Genomic DNA, 12,045 nt, shown 5'->3' on the forward strand with positions numbered 1-12,045 from the left:
CGAGGTCTTATATAGAGACCTGTTTATTATCTCCTGGTGGCGAGTCAGCTGGCGCGCAAGCCTTTGGTAGCCCTATTGGCATAGCATAGAAGAATAAGTGAATCGGTTGTTGAACCGATTTAACAGATGTATCAGTCGAAATCGCCTTCGATCCGCGAATATCTCGGTGCCAGAAACGCCTAAAGAGATTTTCGTGATGACGTTTAGCTTTAGTCAGCGAATAGTTAGAGAAATGACATTATTATACATTGTAGGCGAGGCTGACTTGAACAAGATAAAAAAAAAAAAAAAAAAAACCTTAGATACACTTTTATTATTAACAGACACGTTATTTTATCAGGTTATTATAAACCCAATTTCAGTTACAAAGTGTGGAAATTAACTGTAAAAGTAGTGTAACTATCTGTACTGTAGCAGGGTAACGTAATTGATACTGCTTTTGTCAACCCTTTGTAAAAATTATCTAAATCAATATTAGCTTTGATATGACTATTTAAAGTCCAACGTCTTACGTCCATATCAAACACAGAAAAAGGTCATCACTCACGCGCCCGAGGGCTATTTGTTACGATACTGGTATTTTCGATCAGACTATTTCGCGTCAAGCGAGCGCGGTTACAAGCGAGACTCCTGAACTCTGAACTCTTTTTAGTGAGGGCATTTGAGGATACTGATCGCTCGGTAAAACTAGCCTAGAAGATGAAAAGTACGAGCGCTGTCGATTGCTACTACACTGGACGGAGGTATCAGTCGATTTCTTCAAGTCAGTCATTGACTCTTAGGGTAATCCATTACCTAATCCAAAACCCGATGCGACGTATTTCTACTTCGTGCAATGAAGGTCGACAGTGTAGACTGAGAGGTGACGTCCGTGTCGCATCGCTGGTGGTTGCTGAACACGTCGTGGTAGCAGGTCAAGGAGTGAATTAAAACACCGCCACACATGCGCGCTTTGAGAGCGTAGGCGGAGCGCAATAATGGCGGTGCACCGCACAAACGCTGGCGTTGCGCCCAGTGGGCACTAGCGGGAACTAACGAGCGCGGATTGCGAGCGCAACGCGCGCGGGACGCGAGCGGAATGCGCGCGCATTCAGCGCGCTGATAGCGTAGCGTTAGCGAAGCGGAATGCGCTTTATGTGTGGCGGAGGCTTAATACGTACCGTTGTACGGCGTAATGCAGGGCTCTCGCAGACGAAGAGGTACGATGACGGGCGAAGCAGAAGAAGGCGAGGTCACCGAAGGTCACTTACTTGGCTCCCAGGGGGTGCATACTGACCTCGTACGACAGTCTGTTGGAGTCAGCAGTTACTGTCGTAGTTACTCGTAACAGAAGAGATGTAGTCCTGCCATCGTACAGCATAACATAACATACAACCGAACTGTGCATAGCATATAGTGCTATGCGAACCTTAATCCGGCTGCATGTCACTTCAGTCGCCAGCGCCACCGCCTGTTGAAGATTATTTTCCATCGGAAGAGCTTTACTTTGTACAATATTCCGATTATTGAAGGTCTTATCGGGCTGCAAATGCAAGCAAAACAGGAGCGATTGGCCTACAGCTATCGGCAGCTGTACGAGGTAATGCTGGAAACTGCAGCGGTGCAACCTTCCTCTGTAGACTACGAAAGTTGTGAAATTGATGAAATCAGGTTCTACGATCGAATCAAGCACTATATTAATTCAGTATAGTCGAGCCAGATGATAACTACTGAAGTCCTCCTGAGTTCCTGGCCCCTTTCGCTTTGAGCTGGAATCTCAAGTTCACTAAGGCGAAGCGGGTTTATTTTTCCCAATTTGTTTATTAGAGGCTCGGCGAATAAGTTAATCTCTCGAATGGACAGGAAGCGCCACAAGCCTCCGGGAAATCGTCGTGTACTTGGAACCCCCGCGGCCAGATTACCGATCGGTTTTGGTGTCCGCCCGGTAAACAGACGCACGCTCAGGATGCAGCACGCTGGCTCGAATTCAGATCTGGACATTCTGAAAGAGTTTTTTTTTTTTAAATTCCGCAAACCTTTACGATGTCTTTGACCTACACAATGAGCGACATACAGGAATCACAGGGTCGTCTCGCGAGGCGCCTCTCTGATTAGATAGCTCGCGAACATCTTCAGGACACCCTCGCAGCAGTGCGGCTCCTCGTCCGGTTATTGACGTCTTACCTCGTTCAACTATGGGTGGCCAAGCCACGTTAGGACGTAGCATCTTTAGAATTTATCTGTTCTCACTTCGGCGACGGAGGAGTCATTGGTCAAAATAGAGTGTAAATACTGTCGAAGTACTTCACGGGAACTGGAAAGAGAAGAGTGGATACCATAGTGTACGGGATGTCAGCTGATAGCGGCGCCCGGCGTCACATTGGAGCAGGGATCGGAACCCGTTCCCAAATACCATTTGATATCGTTCTTAAACCGTTACCTATAAATTTTGTTCAATGGGAACAAAATAATTTCGGTTACGGTTCTTATATCGTTCCCTAAAAGAACGGTTCATTATAAATTTTGTTCAGTGGGAACAAAATAATTTCGGTTTCGGTTCTTATTTCGTTCCCTCAAAGAACGGTTCCTTACAGTAACGTTTAAATGAACGAACAGAATTTTAGCGTTCCTAAAACCAATATTATTTCGTTCCGAGCCGCGCGGGAGTAGGTATAGCGACTGTAGCGAGCGCCGGAGCCGAGCGTTTTCGCCGACGCACGAGCCGCCTTTCGCTGTCTCTTTTTCACACGAAGTTCATTTATATTTCTGTTTCGGTTAGCCGGCCGGCCGCGGCCGGCAATGAAGGTGAAGGTAGGTTGTTTGTTTTGTTTACTTCATTTACTTGAGTTGCAACTTTCGGCGTATAAACAGTGAACGTGCAGTGTAGTTGGGGAGTTTATTGCAAAACCTAAAATTTTTTGACCAAAGCATGAAACTTGGCACAGTTGTTCCTTATATCAAAATAAGCCGATTAAGATAGGGAGCCTTCGGGAGCCTCCCCCCTGGGGCCCGGGAGGGGGGGTCAAAGTACCGCTTCACCCGGCTTGGTTTGAAAAATTCTAACTTACCCCGTTTAGTTAATAGGTCATGTTTGGTATCGTTTTCGAGTAAATCAATAACGTAGAATTCGTTTTTAGTACTAAAATTATAATTTAATGGTAAATAAAATAAAATAAAATAAAAAAAATGAAATTTTCATCCATGATTTACAAATTCAAGTCATCATAAATGACAAACTGTTTGCTTTTACTATAAATAAAAAATATGATATGAAAGCTTATTTAATATAGATTATAAAAAATATAACTTTTATCCACATTTACAAACGTTAAGTTCCACAAAAAAATTACTTTAAGACGCGCGGCGTCGAGACGCCGCGAGCGTAATTTTAAAATGCCTCTATTTTAAAAACTCTATTAGACCCCGTTTAGCTATTAGGTCATGTTTGATATAGTTTTCGAGTAAATGAATAACAAAGAATTTATTTTTGGTACTATAATTATAATTTAATGGTAAATAAATTAAAAAAAAATATTCATTTATGATTTGCAAACTCAAGTCAACAAAAATGTCAACTGTTTGCTTTTTCTTTAAATAAAAAATATGATGTAAAAGCCTATGCATATGTCACCAAACACCAAGACAAGTTTGGTGGAAACTTTCTTCACGAACTGCTTGGTGTCTGATGACCATGGTCCAAATGTTTCAAATGCAATTGCCGCAAATATGTAGTTGTTTTTTAAAAATGCATATTTGCGCGTTTAAACTGGGCGTTTTGCAGCAGCAGTCCCTGTGTTAAGGAACCCTAATCTCACGGGCATCCGAGGGGAATGCACCGCGCGCGGGACGCAGCCGCATCTAATTTGCATGTCACTCTTCGCCGTTCGCTGTCAACGCGCGCTCACATACTCACCCTTTCTTAATTTCAAAATGGTGTAATTAAGCAATAAGTTAATTATATAATTATCAACCTGCATGTATTGAAGAAATCTAAGTAAAAATTATTCAAAGTTCATCTGCCTACGTTATTTATATCTACATCTTCAAATCATCACCAGTATCCTGCATTCAAAACCAAAAAGCAATTGACGCCAAAGTCTACATGGTCCTTCATCGAGCCGAATATACAAGAATCAAGCCCTAAGTGAGATATCCAGGACGTTTGAACCAGCTGAGCCGAAGAGTCAACACATTTACCTACCTAAAGTGCAATCATCACACAAGAAATTTGCAATTATACAAAGGATTGGTCGAAATCAAAGTGAAATTTAAAGTTTAAGGCCGAAACGAGTGGTTAAGAGTGAGTTCTTTCCAAATTGTTACCATTAAGGCGTTAAATAGGTATGTAAACCATTTATTTCTACCAATTACAATTATTTAGTGCAAATAAAAGTAAAACTTAGCGTTAGGTAGGTACGTATACGTATGCAAAACATTTAATACATTACTGCATACTATTACATACATTTTTCATTAAAAATGAAACATTAAAATCGTAATTCATTAATATATCGTGCAAATAATTCATAACTTTAAAATCATTAGTTGTTTATCGCATAGTTGCATAGGTAGTTATCTCCAGGAGCACTGTTACTAGCCGGCCGGCGGCCGCAGCTGAGCGAGTTTCGACTTAATGCGCGTTGCATTTTTGCGTAAACAAGTGACGTAACCATGAACTCATTAGGAATTTAATGCGAAATGAAATGAAATTGGATTTGTTTACATGTTTAAGACTTATACAAAGTATTTTAATGAATCAAATTATATACATTTTATTATCATATTGAAATCAATTCATTTATACAATTCAATTCATATATACAATTTATATACAAGTTAATTGCAATTCACATACAATTTTAAGATCATTTATTTAAGGTTTTATACAAGTAACGGAATTTATCCTATATTCCCATAGCCCTACACAATGTCGGACTTAAAAGATTTAATACGTAAGCGTGGTGCAGTTAAGGGGAGGCTAACCAATTTCATCAATTATGTTGAAAAATTAGATTCGTTGTCGTCATTACAAGTGATTGAATTACAAGCGCGTTTAAGTAGAATGGACGCACTTTATGCACAATTCGAGGAAATTCAATCTGAAATTGATATTTTAGTTGATGAAAATGATTTGGCCGTTCACTCCGCCGCCCGCACAGAGTTTGAAGATTTATTTTACGCGAATATTGCCCTTGCGCAGGAGATCTTAAACGCCAATAAACCTGTCAAAAATGATGATAACGATAATTCTTCCAGTGCCTCGTACGTTTCAGGTGAGGAGCATGCACGCTCGAGTACCAAGGTGGGACACACAAGTACTCGTGGAATTAAATTACCGACGATCCAGATCCCAAAGTTCAGCGGTCAGTACGAGGAGTGGTTAGAGTTTCACGATTTGTTCGTGTCCTTGATACATGAACACACGGCGATCTCGGATATACAGAAGTTTCATTACTTAAGGGCATCCCTGGAGGGAGCCGCTGCGCAGGTAATCAAATCCATAGAGTTTTCAGCTCGTAACTATAGAATTGCGTGGGATTTGTTGTGCGACAGGTTTGACAATAAGCGTATACTAATTCAAAATCATATTCAAGCGCTGTTCTCTTTAGAACAAAACAAAAAAGAATCATATCAATCAATTCGTAAAATAATAGACACTTTTACTAAAAACTTAAGAGCCTTAGAGACTCTAGGAGAGCCCACCACTTCATGGGACACTCTCATCATTTATATTATGAGTACAAAATTAGATTCAAGGACATTGAGGGAATGGGAAGAGCATAAATCCGATTTAAAAGGTATTAAGTTACACGATTTCATGACATTCTTAAAAAACAGAGCCGATTTACTTGAAACGTTACACATGAGTAATAACAACACAAACACAAGTGTCAGCGCCAGAGCTGACCGACACAAATCTGCCGAGTACGTCAAGAGTCTCGCAGCAGTCACTGGTTCACCAGAACCAAAATATACAACATATAGATACAGCTGCCCCTTGTGCAAGCAAAATCATCGCATTTATAGGTGTGAGCAGTTTCTAGGACAACCTGTCAACGAGAGAGCAGAATCGGTTAAGAGGCTCAAGTTATGTGAAAACTGCCTCCGCCCCGGTCATCAGGCTCGCGTTTGCAGATTGGGCCCATGCATGAAATGCTCACAAAAACACAATTCAGTACTTCATACAGATACAGAGTCTGGATCATCTGAGCCATCAGTCGTGGGTGCGACAGCACACTCCTTCAAGCCAACAGGGCGAGGCGTACTCTCAACTGCCGTGATCCATATGTACGACAAGGACAACCACCGCCATGAAGTAAGAGCCTTTATTGATAATGGTAGCGAGTCTTGCTTCATGACGGATTCCTTGTTACGTAAATTGCAAATTAAACATACAGATTTACAATCATCCATTACTGGGTTGAATGAACAACTCTTGTCACACATCACTAAAACGTGCAATGCAACAATCGAATCGAGAACTAGCCAATTTAAAGCCGAACTAACATTCTACGTTGTTCCAAAAATTGTGACTCTAAAATCACCTGTACCTAAACTAAATATACCTAAACATGTGATACTGGCAGACCCAGAATACGACAACCCGTCGGACATAGATATTCTATTGGGCTCTGAAATATTCTGGGAGCTGCTTGAACAGGATCAAATTAGTTTGGGTACCGGTTATCCAATATTACAAAACACAAAGCTCGGTTACATAGTTGGTGGGCCTACCAGAGGGCTCAATCACAAAAATACACATTCAGTTGAACCTATGCATTGTAATCTGATCGCGAACAATACAGTACAAGAACAATTAGCTAAATTCTGGTGTCTTGAGGAGGTGTCGGACAGCTCAAAGCAAGTGTATTCTGTAGAAGAGCGTTTATGTGAACAGAATTTCGTGGAGAACTTTACTCGAATGCCAGATGGGCGATTCTCCGTCGCGGTCCCTCTCAAGAAACCAGAGTCTTGCTTAGGTGACTCATTCAATCGTGCTAAACAGTGCTTCCTATCGCTTGAGCGTAGGCTAGACAAACAACCACTGTTAAAACAAATGTACACAGACTTTATGTCTGAATATATAGAATTAGGACACATGTCTGAGGCGAAATCAGATGACACAAAAACAAACACACATCCATATTATTTGCCACATCATGGTATTTTACGCGAAAGCTCTACTACGAAGCTTCGTGCTGTCTTCAATGGCAGTGCTGCCACAACATCGGGAGTTTCATACAATGACCTCCAAATGGTCGGACCCACGATACAGAGCGATTTATTATCGATTCTTTTGCGATTCAGACACTATCCATACGTCTTGACCGGGGACATCGAAAAGATGTACCGGCAAGTTTTAGTTCATGACAATCAAAGACATTTACAACAAATTATATGGCGTGATGATCCCACTAAAGAATTAAAAATATACAGATTGAATACAGTCACGTATGGGACAGCATCAGCGCCATTTCTTGCCATCAGGTGCTTGAAACAACTTGCATTAGAATGTTCAGATCCACAATTAGCCCAAATTATTAGTGACGACTTTTATGTCGACGATTTGGTCACAGGTGCTCACACAAAGGAGCAATTGATAAAAATAAAAGAAGGCGTTTGCAAAGTTCTGTCCACAGGTTGTTTCAATCTCCGCAAAATCAGATCCAATATAGAACTCTCTCAGTCAGATTCATGTCAGACATTGAACCTCGGCGACCAAGGGTCATCAAATTCATCAAACACCCTGGGCCTGGGTTGGTCACCACGTGATGACACATTATATTATTCAATAAAGCAAACCGTTAAGCAAAATCCAACCAAACGGTCAATTCTGTCCGCCATAGGACAGATATATGATCCGCTTGGCCTTTTAAGCGTATGCGTCATTCAAGCTAAAATCATGTTACAGAAACTTTGGTTATTAAAATGTAATTGGGACGATCCTTTACCTTCAAATATTGTAAATTTATGGCACAAGTTTCAATCTGATTTACATCATGTACTTGATTTAAAAATTCCGCGCTGTGTCATCAATGGCGATCCAAATAGTGTGATTGAAATTCACACTTTTTGTGATTCGTCTCAGGACGCATACGGCTCATGCTTGTACGTTAGGTCGGAATGTAACGGACAAGTGGAGATTAACTTGCTATGTGCAAAAAGTAAGGTCACGCCTTTAAAACCTACTACAATTCCGCGTTTAGAATTGTGCGGTGCCCTTGTTGCTGCACGTCTGACTGAGAAAGTACTCAAATCCATTCGTCTGCCAGTGAAAAGATGCGTTCTCTGGACTGACTCATCTATCGTTTTAGGTTGGCTCCAAACTCAGCCTAATAAATTAAAACAATTCGTTAAAAATCGTGTTGCTGAAGTTCAAGAGCTCACTGCTAATCACGAATGGCGCCATGTGCCAACAGCTCTGAATCCAGCAGACATGTTATCTCGCGGAGTGAACATGTCAGAATTACCCAATTTGTCCATGTGGTGGAATGGACCAGATTTTCTAAAAGAAGATGAATCTAATTGGCCTACAAGTAACTTCGTAAAAAACAATTTCGAAATCCCAGAAATGGTAACAGCTACAGCAGTCTCTTTAGATTTAAATAACGATTTAATTGATTATAAAAGATTTTCTAAATTACTAAAACTGAAAAGAGTACTTGCATATGCATTGCGTTTCATTTATAATTGTAAAAACAAAATTAATAAAAAATCTGGACCACTCACCACAATTGAACTACAAAATTCATTCACTTTACTCTTAAAATGGTCTCAAAGGCAATCATTTCAAGAATACGATCAGTTAGTCAAAAAACAACCATTATCTAATAAAAACAAACTTCTATCTTTATCCCCATTCATTGATGAAGCAGAGTTAATCAGAGTAGGCGGCAGATTAAACAATTCACAATTTCAATTCAACAAAAAACACCCAGTATTGCTTTCAGCTAAACACACATTGACACGTCTTATTTTCGTTGAAGAACATATTCGTTTATTGCATGCTGGACCCCAATTGTTGTTATCATCAATTAAAGATGAGTTTTGGCCCATTGGCGGTCGCAATTTAGCCAGATCTGTCGCACACAAATGCCTGAGGTGTTTCAAGCTACGGGCTCAAACAGTCAGCCCTATAATGGGTCATTTACCTGAGCAGCGCCTCAATCCAGGTTATGTTTTCCAAACCACGGGTGTAGATTACGCGGGACCACTTCTCGCTGCTGACCGTAGAGGACGTGGATGCAAACTTATAAAGGTCTATGTCGTAGTGTTTGTGTGTTTCACCACAAAATGTCTGCACCTCGAGTTGGTCACAAGTTTGACAAAGGAGGCATACATTGCTGCCTTACACAGGTTTATTGCGCGTCGCGGAAAACCTGCCACCATTTTCTCAGACAATGGCACTCAGTTCGTCGGGGCCAAAAATGAACTTAACGCATTTCTAAAACAAAACTCGTCCTCCATTTCTGAGTTTATGGCGAATGAATTCGTTGCTTTTAAATTCATTCCAGCCTACGCACCACATTTTGGAGGGCTATGGGAGGCTGGAGTTAAGTCTTTTAAATACCATTTAACTAGAGTTGTAGGCGATTCCCACCTCACGTTTGAGGAACTTTACACGGTTCTAGTCAAAATTGAAGCTACGCTTAACTCACGACCTCTATCACCAATGTCTTCAGATCCTTCTGATCTTCATCCATTAACGCCAGGTCACTTTTTGGTCGGACGTCCTCTTACCGCTCTGCCAGTTCCTCCACTAGAGAACATAAATCCGACCAGACTACAGCGATGGGATCGCATTGAGCAAATCCACCAGCACTTCTGGACGAGATGGCATAAGGAATACGTCTCTGAGTTGCAGCAAAAAACAAAATGGAGGTCATGCAAAGGACACCTCGACACAGGAACGATGGTCATCGTTAAAGAAGACGCTGTTCCACCTTTAAAATGGAGTCTTGGACGTATCGTGCGTGTTCATCCAGGAATCGACGGAGTATCCAGAGTCGCCGATATCCAAACAAGTCGAGGCATCATTAGAAGAGCCTTCAATCGTATCTGCCCTCTTCCACTAGATGACGATCCTGTTGAAAGCAGGACTTTCAACGCCGGGGGGCATGTTAAGGAACCCTAATCTCACGGGCATCCGAGGGGAATGCACCGCGCGCGGGACGCAGCCGCATCTAATTTGCATGTCACTCTTCGCCGTTCGCTGTCAACGCGCGCTCACATACTCACCCTTTCTTAATTTCAAAATGGTGTAATTAAGCAATAAGTTAATTATATAATTATCAACCTGCATGTATTGAAGAAATCTAAGTAAAAATTATTCAAAGTTCATCTGCCTACGTTATTTATATCTACATCTTCAAATCATCACCAGTATCCTGCATTCAAAACCAAAAAGCAATTGACGCCAAAGTCTACACCCTGGTTTCTGGGCCGAGCGTTAGACGTTGGACGGAGCCAAGGTATCCACACAGGTCACGCCCCACGCCAAGGGTCGTCCCAGAAACCAAGGCAAAAGCGAGCAACCATCAGGCCGCTTACCGTCTGCTGCTGACAAGCCGACAGGTTCGAGGGTTATCGGTATGTTCGATGTGCCGAGAGTCTTGCGGATTAAATCGTTGTGCAGCGTGTCACAAAATTCGGCCAGCACTAGACTGGCAGTGGAGTCCGTGGTGTCCTAATGCGTCGGCAACAAGGGTGTGGTTGGCATGTCTTTATCCCCAGTCTTAGACAAATGGCAGTATATGATGAAGTAAGGCAGCCTCGGAAGGAGGTATGTTCTCCAAGTGTCGATATTTTCTAGTAAAGAGGTTCTTCCGGCATTCATTCGCAACAGCGTAAGGACCCTTGATCTGAAACAATATGTGCATTGTCATTTTATTTAAACAGATTCTGCAACTATCAAATTACAACATTTTGGTGGATCACGTACCTAACCTTCACTATTACACACTTACCTATCATACAAAATAATTACAAACTTTAGTAGAATCTGATTAGCCTATCTATGATATTGCTCCATCTCGTAATAGTTTGAAGCCTTGGGTGGCCATGTTTCTCCCTTGTTGATCGTTTCAAGCTGCGTTTATCGTACCTATCCCATACTATGTCTAATCTAGAAACTTTTTCTTTTGGCTTTGTAGCTTAGCCAGGCCACCCAAGGTGTCAAACTATTACAAGATGGAGCAATATCAGAGGCAAATCAGATTCTACTAAAGTTTGTAATAATTTTGGGCATATAATTAACCGGGCAACTAAAATATTAAACGGGAAGTTATTTTTGAGGCCCCATTTTAGTCGCCAAACTATTATTTTTGATACCCATTTCTATGGTTATTCAGTCGCCCGGTTAAATACGTGCCATAATTTTGTATGATACGTAACGTAAGTGGGTAATACTGAAGGTTACGTGATCCACCAAAAAGTTGTAATTTGATAGTTGTAGAATCTAAAATGATAATGCACATATTGTTTCAGACCAAGTCGTTGCGCAACGGTGAATGAGTGGTCGAAGTACCTACCTCTTTAGGTACCAGAAAAGATCGACAATTGGAGAACATACCTCCTTCAGAGGCTGCCTATCAGCATATACTGCGCACAGTGTACCAGGGGCCCATTTCTCGAAGCTACAAGTTACAATTTACAAGTGGTTTTCAATGTCTAATATGACAAGTTGGAAAGAGACTTCCGCTTGTAACTTGTAACTTTCAGTTTTGAGAAATGGGACTCAGGGCGTTCTTGTTTGGAGTCAGGCGTTGGTGCCACACCAAAATTTGCCAAGTCCGTCTTCTTGGGGATGGAAGGAAGAAGGAGACGAATGGGTACCACACTGGTCAGACAACACTGAAGTGGCCAGTATATGCTTAGAAGTTACAAGATGTTAATGTAAATCAGGTTGCAAAAACCGATGCAACTGCAAAAAGAGGGTAGAGCCCTCTTTATGCAGTTGCATATGTACCCAGCTATGTCTCTGTGAAGGGAATGTATAGTGTAATGTCACGCTATTACACTATATACATCGGGTTGGCTCGCCAATACACACCGCACGTCCGTGCT

General features: G+C 41.5%; 1 protein-coding gene across 1 annotated transcript in view; it reads right to left on the minus strand.

Moving 5' to 3' along the window:
* Positions 1-12,045, minus strand: part of LOC125232382 (DDB1- and CUL4-associated factor 5) — a 42,490-nt gene that overhangs the window by 5,077 nt on the left and 25,368 nt on the right. The window lies entirely within an intron of this gene.

The sequence above is a fragment of the Leguminivora glycinivorella genome, chromosome 13 (assembly GCF_023078275.1).
Source record: "Leguminivora glycinivorella isolate SPB_JAAS2020 chromosome 13, LegGlyc_1.1, whole genome shotgun sequence".
NCBI lineage: Eukaryota > Metazoa > Arthropoda > Insecta > Lepidoptera > Tortricidae > Leguminivora > Leguminivora glycinivorella.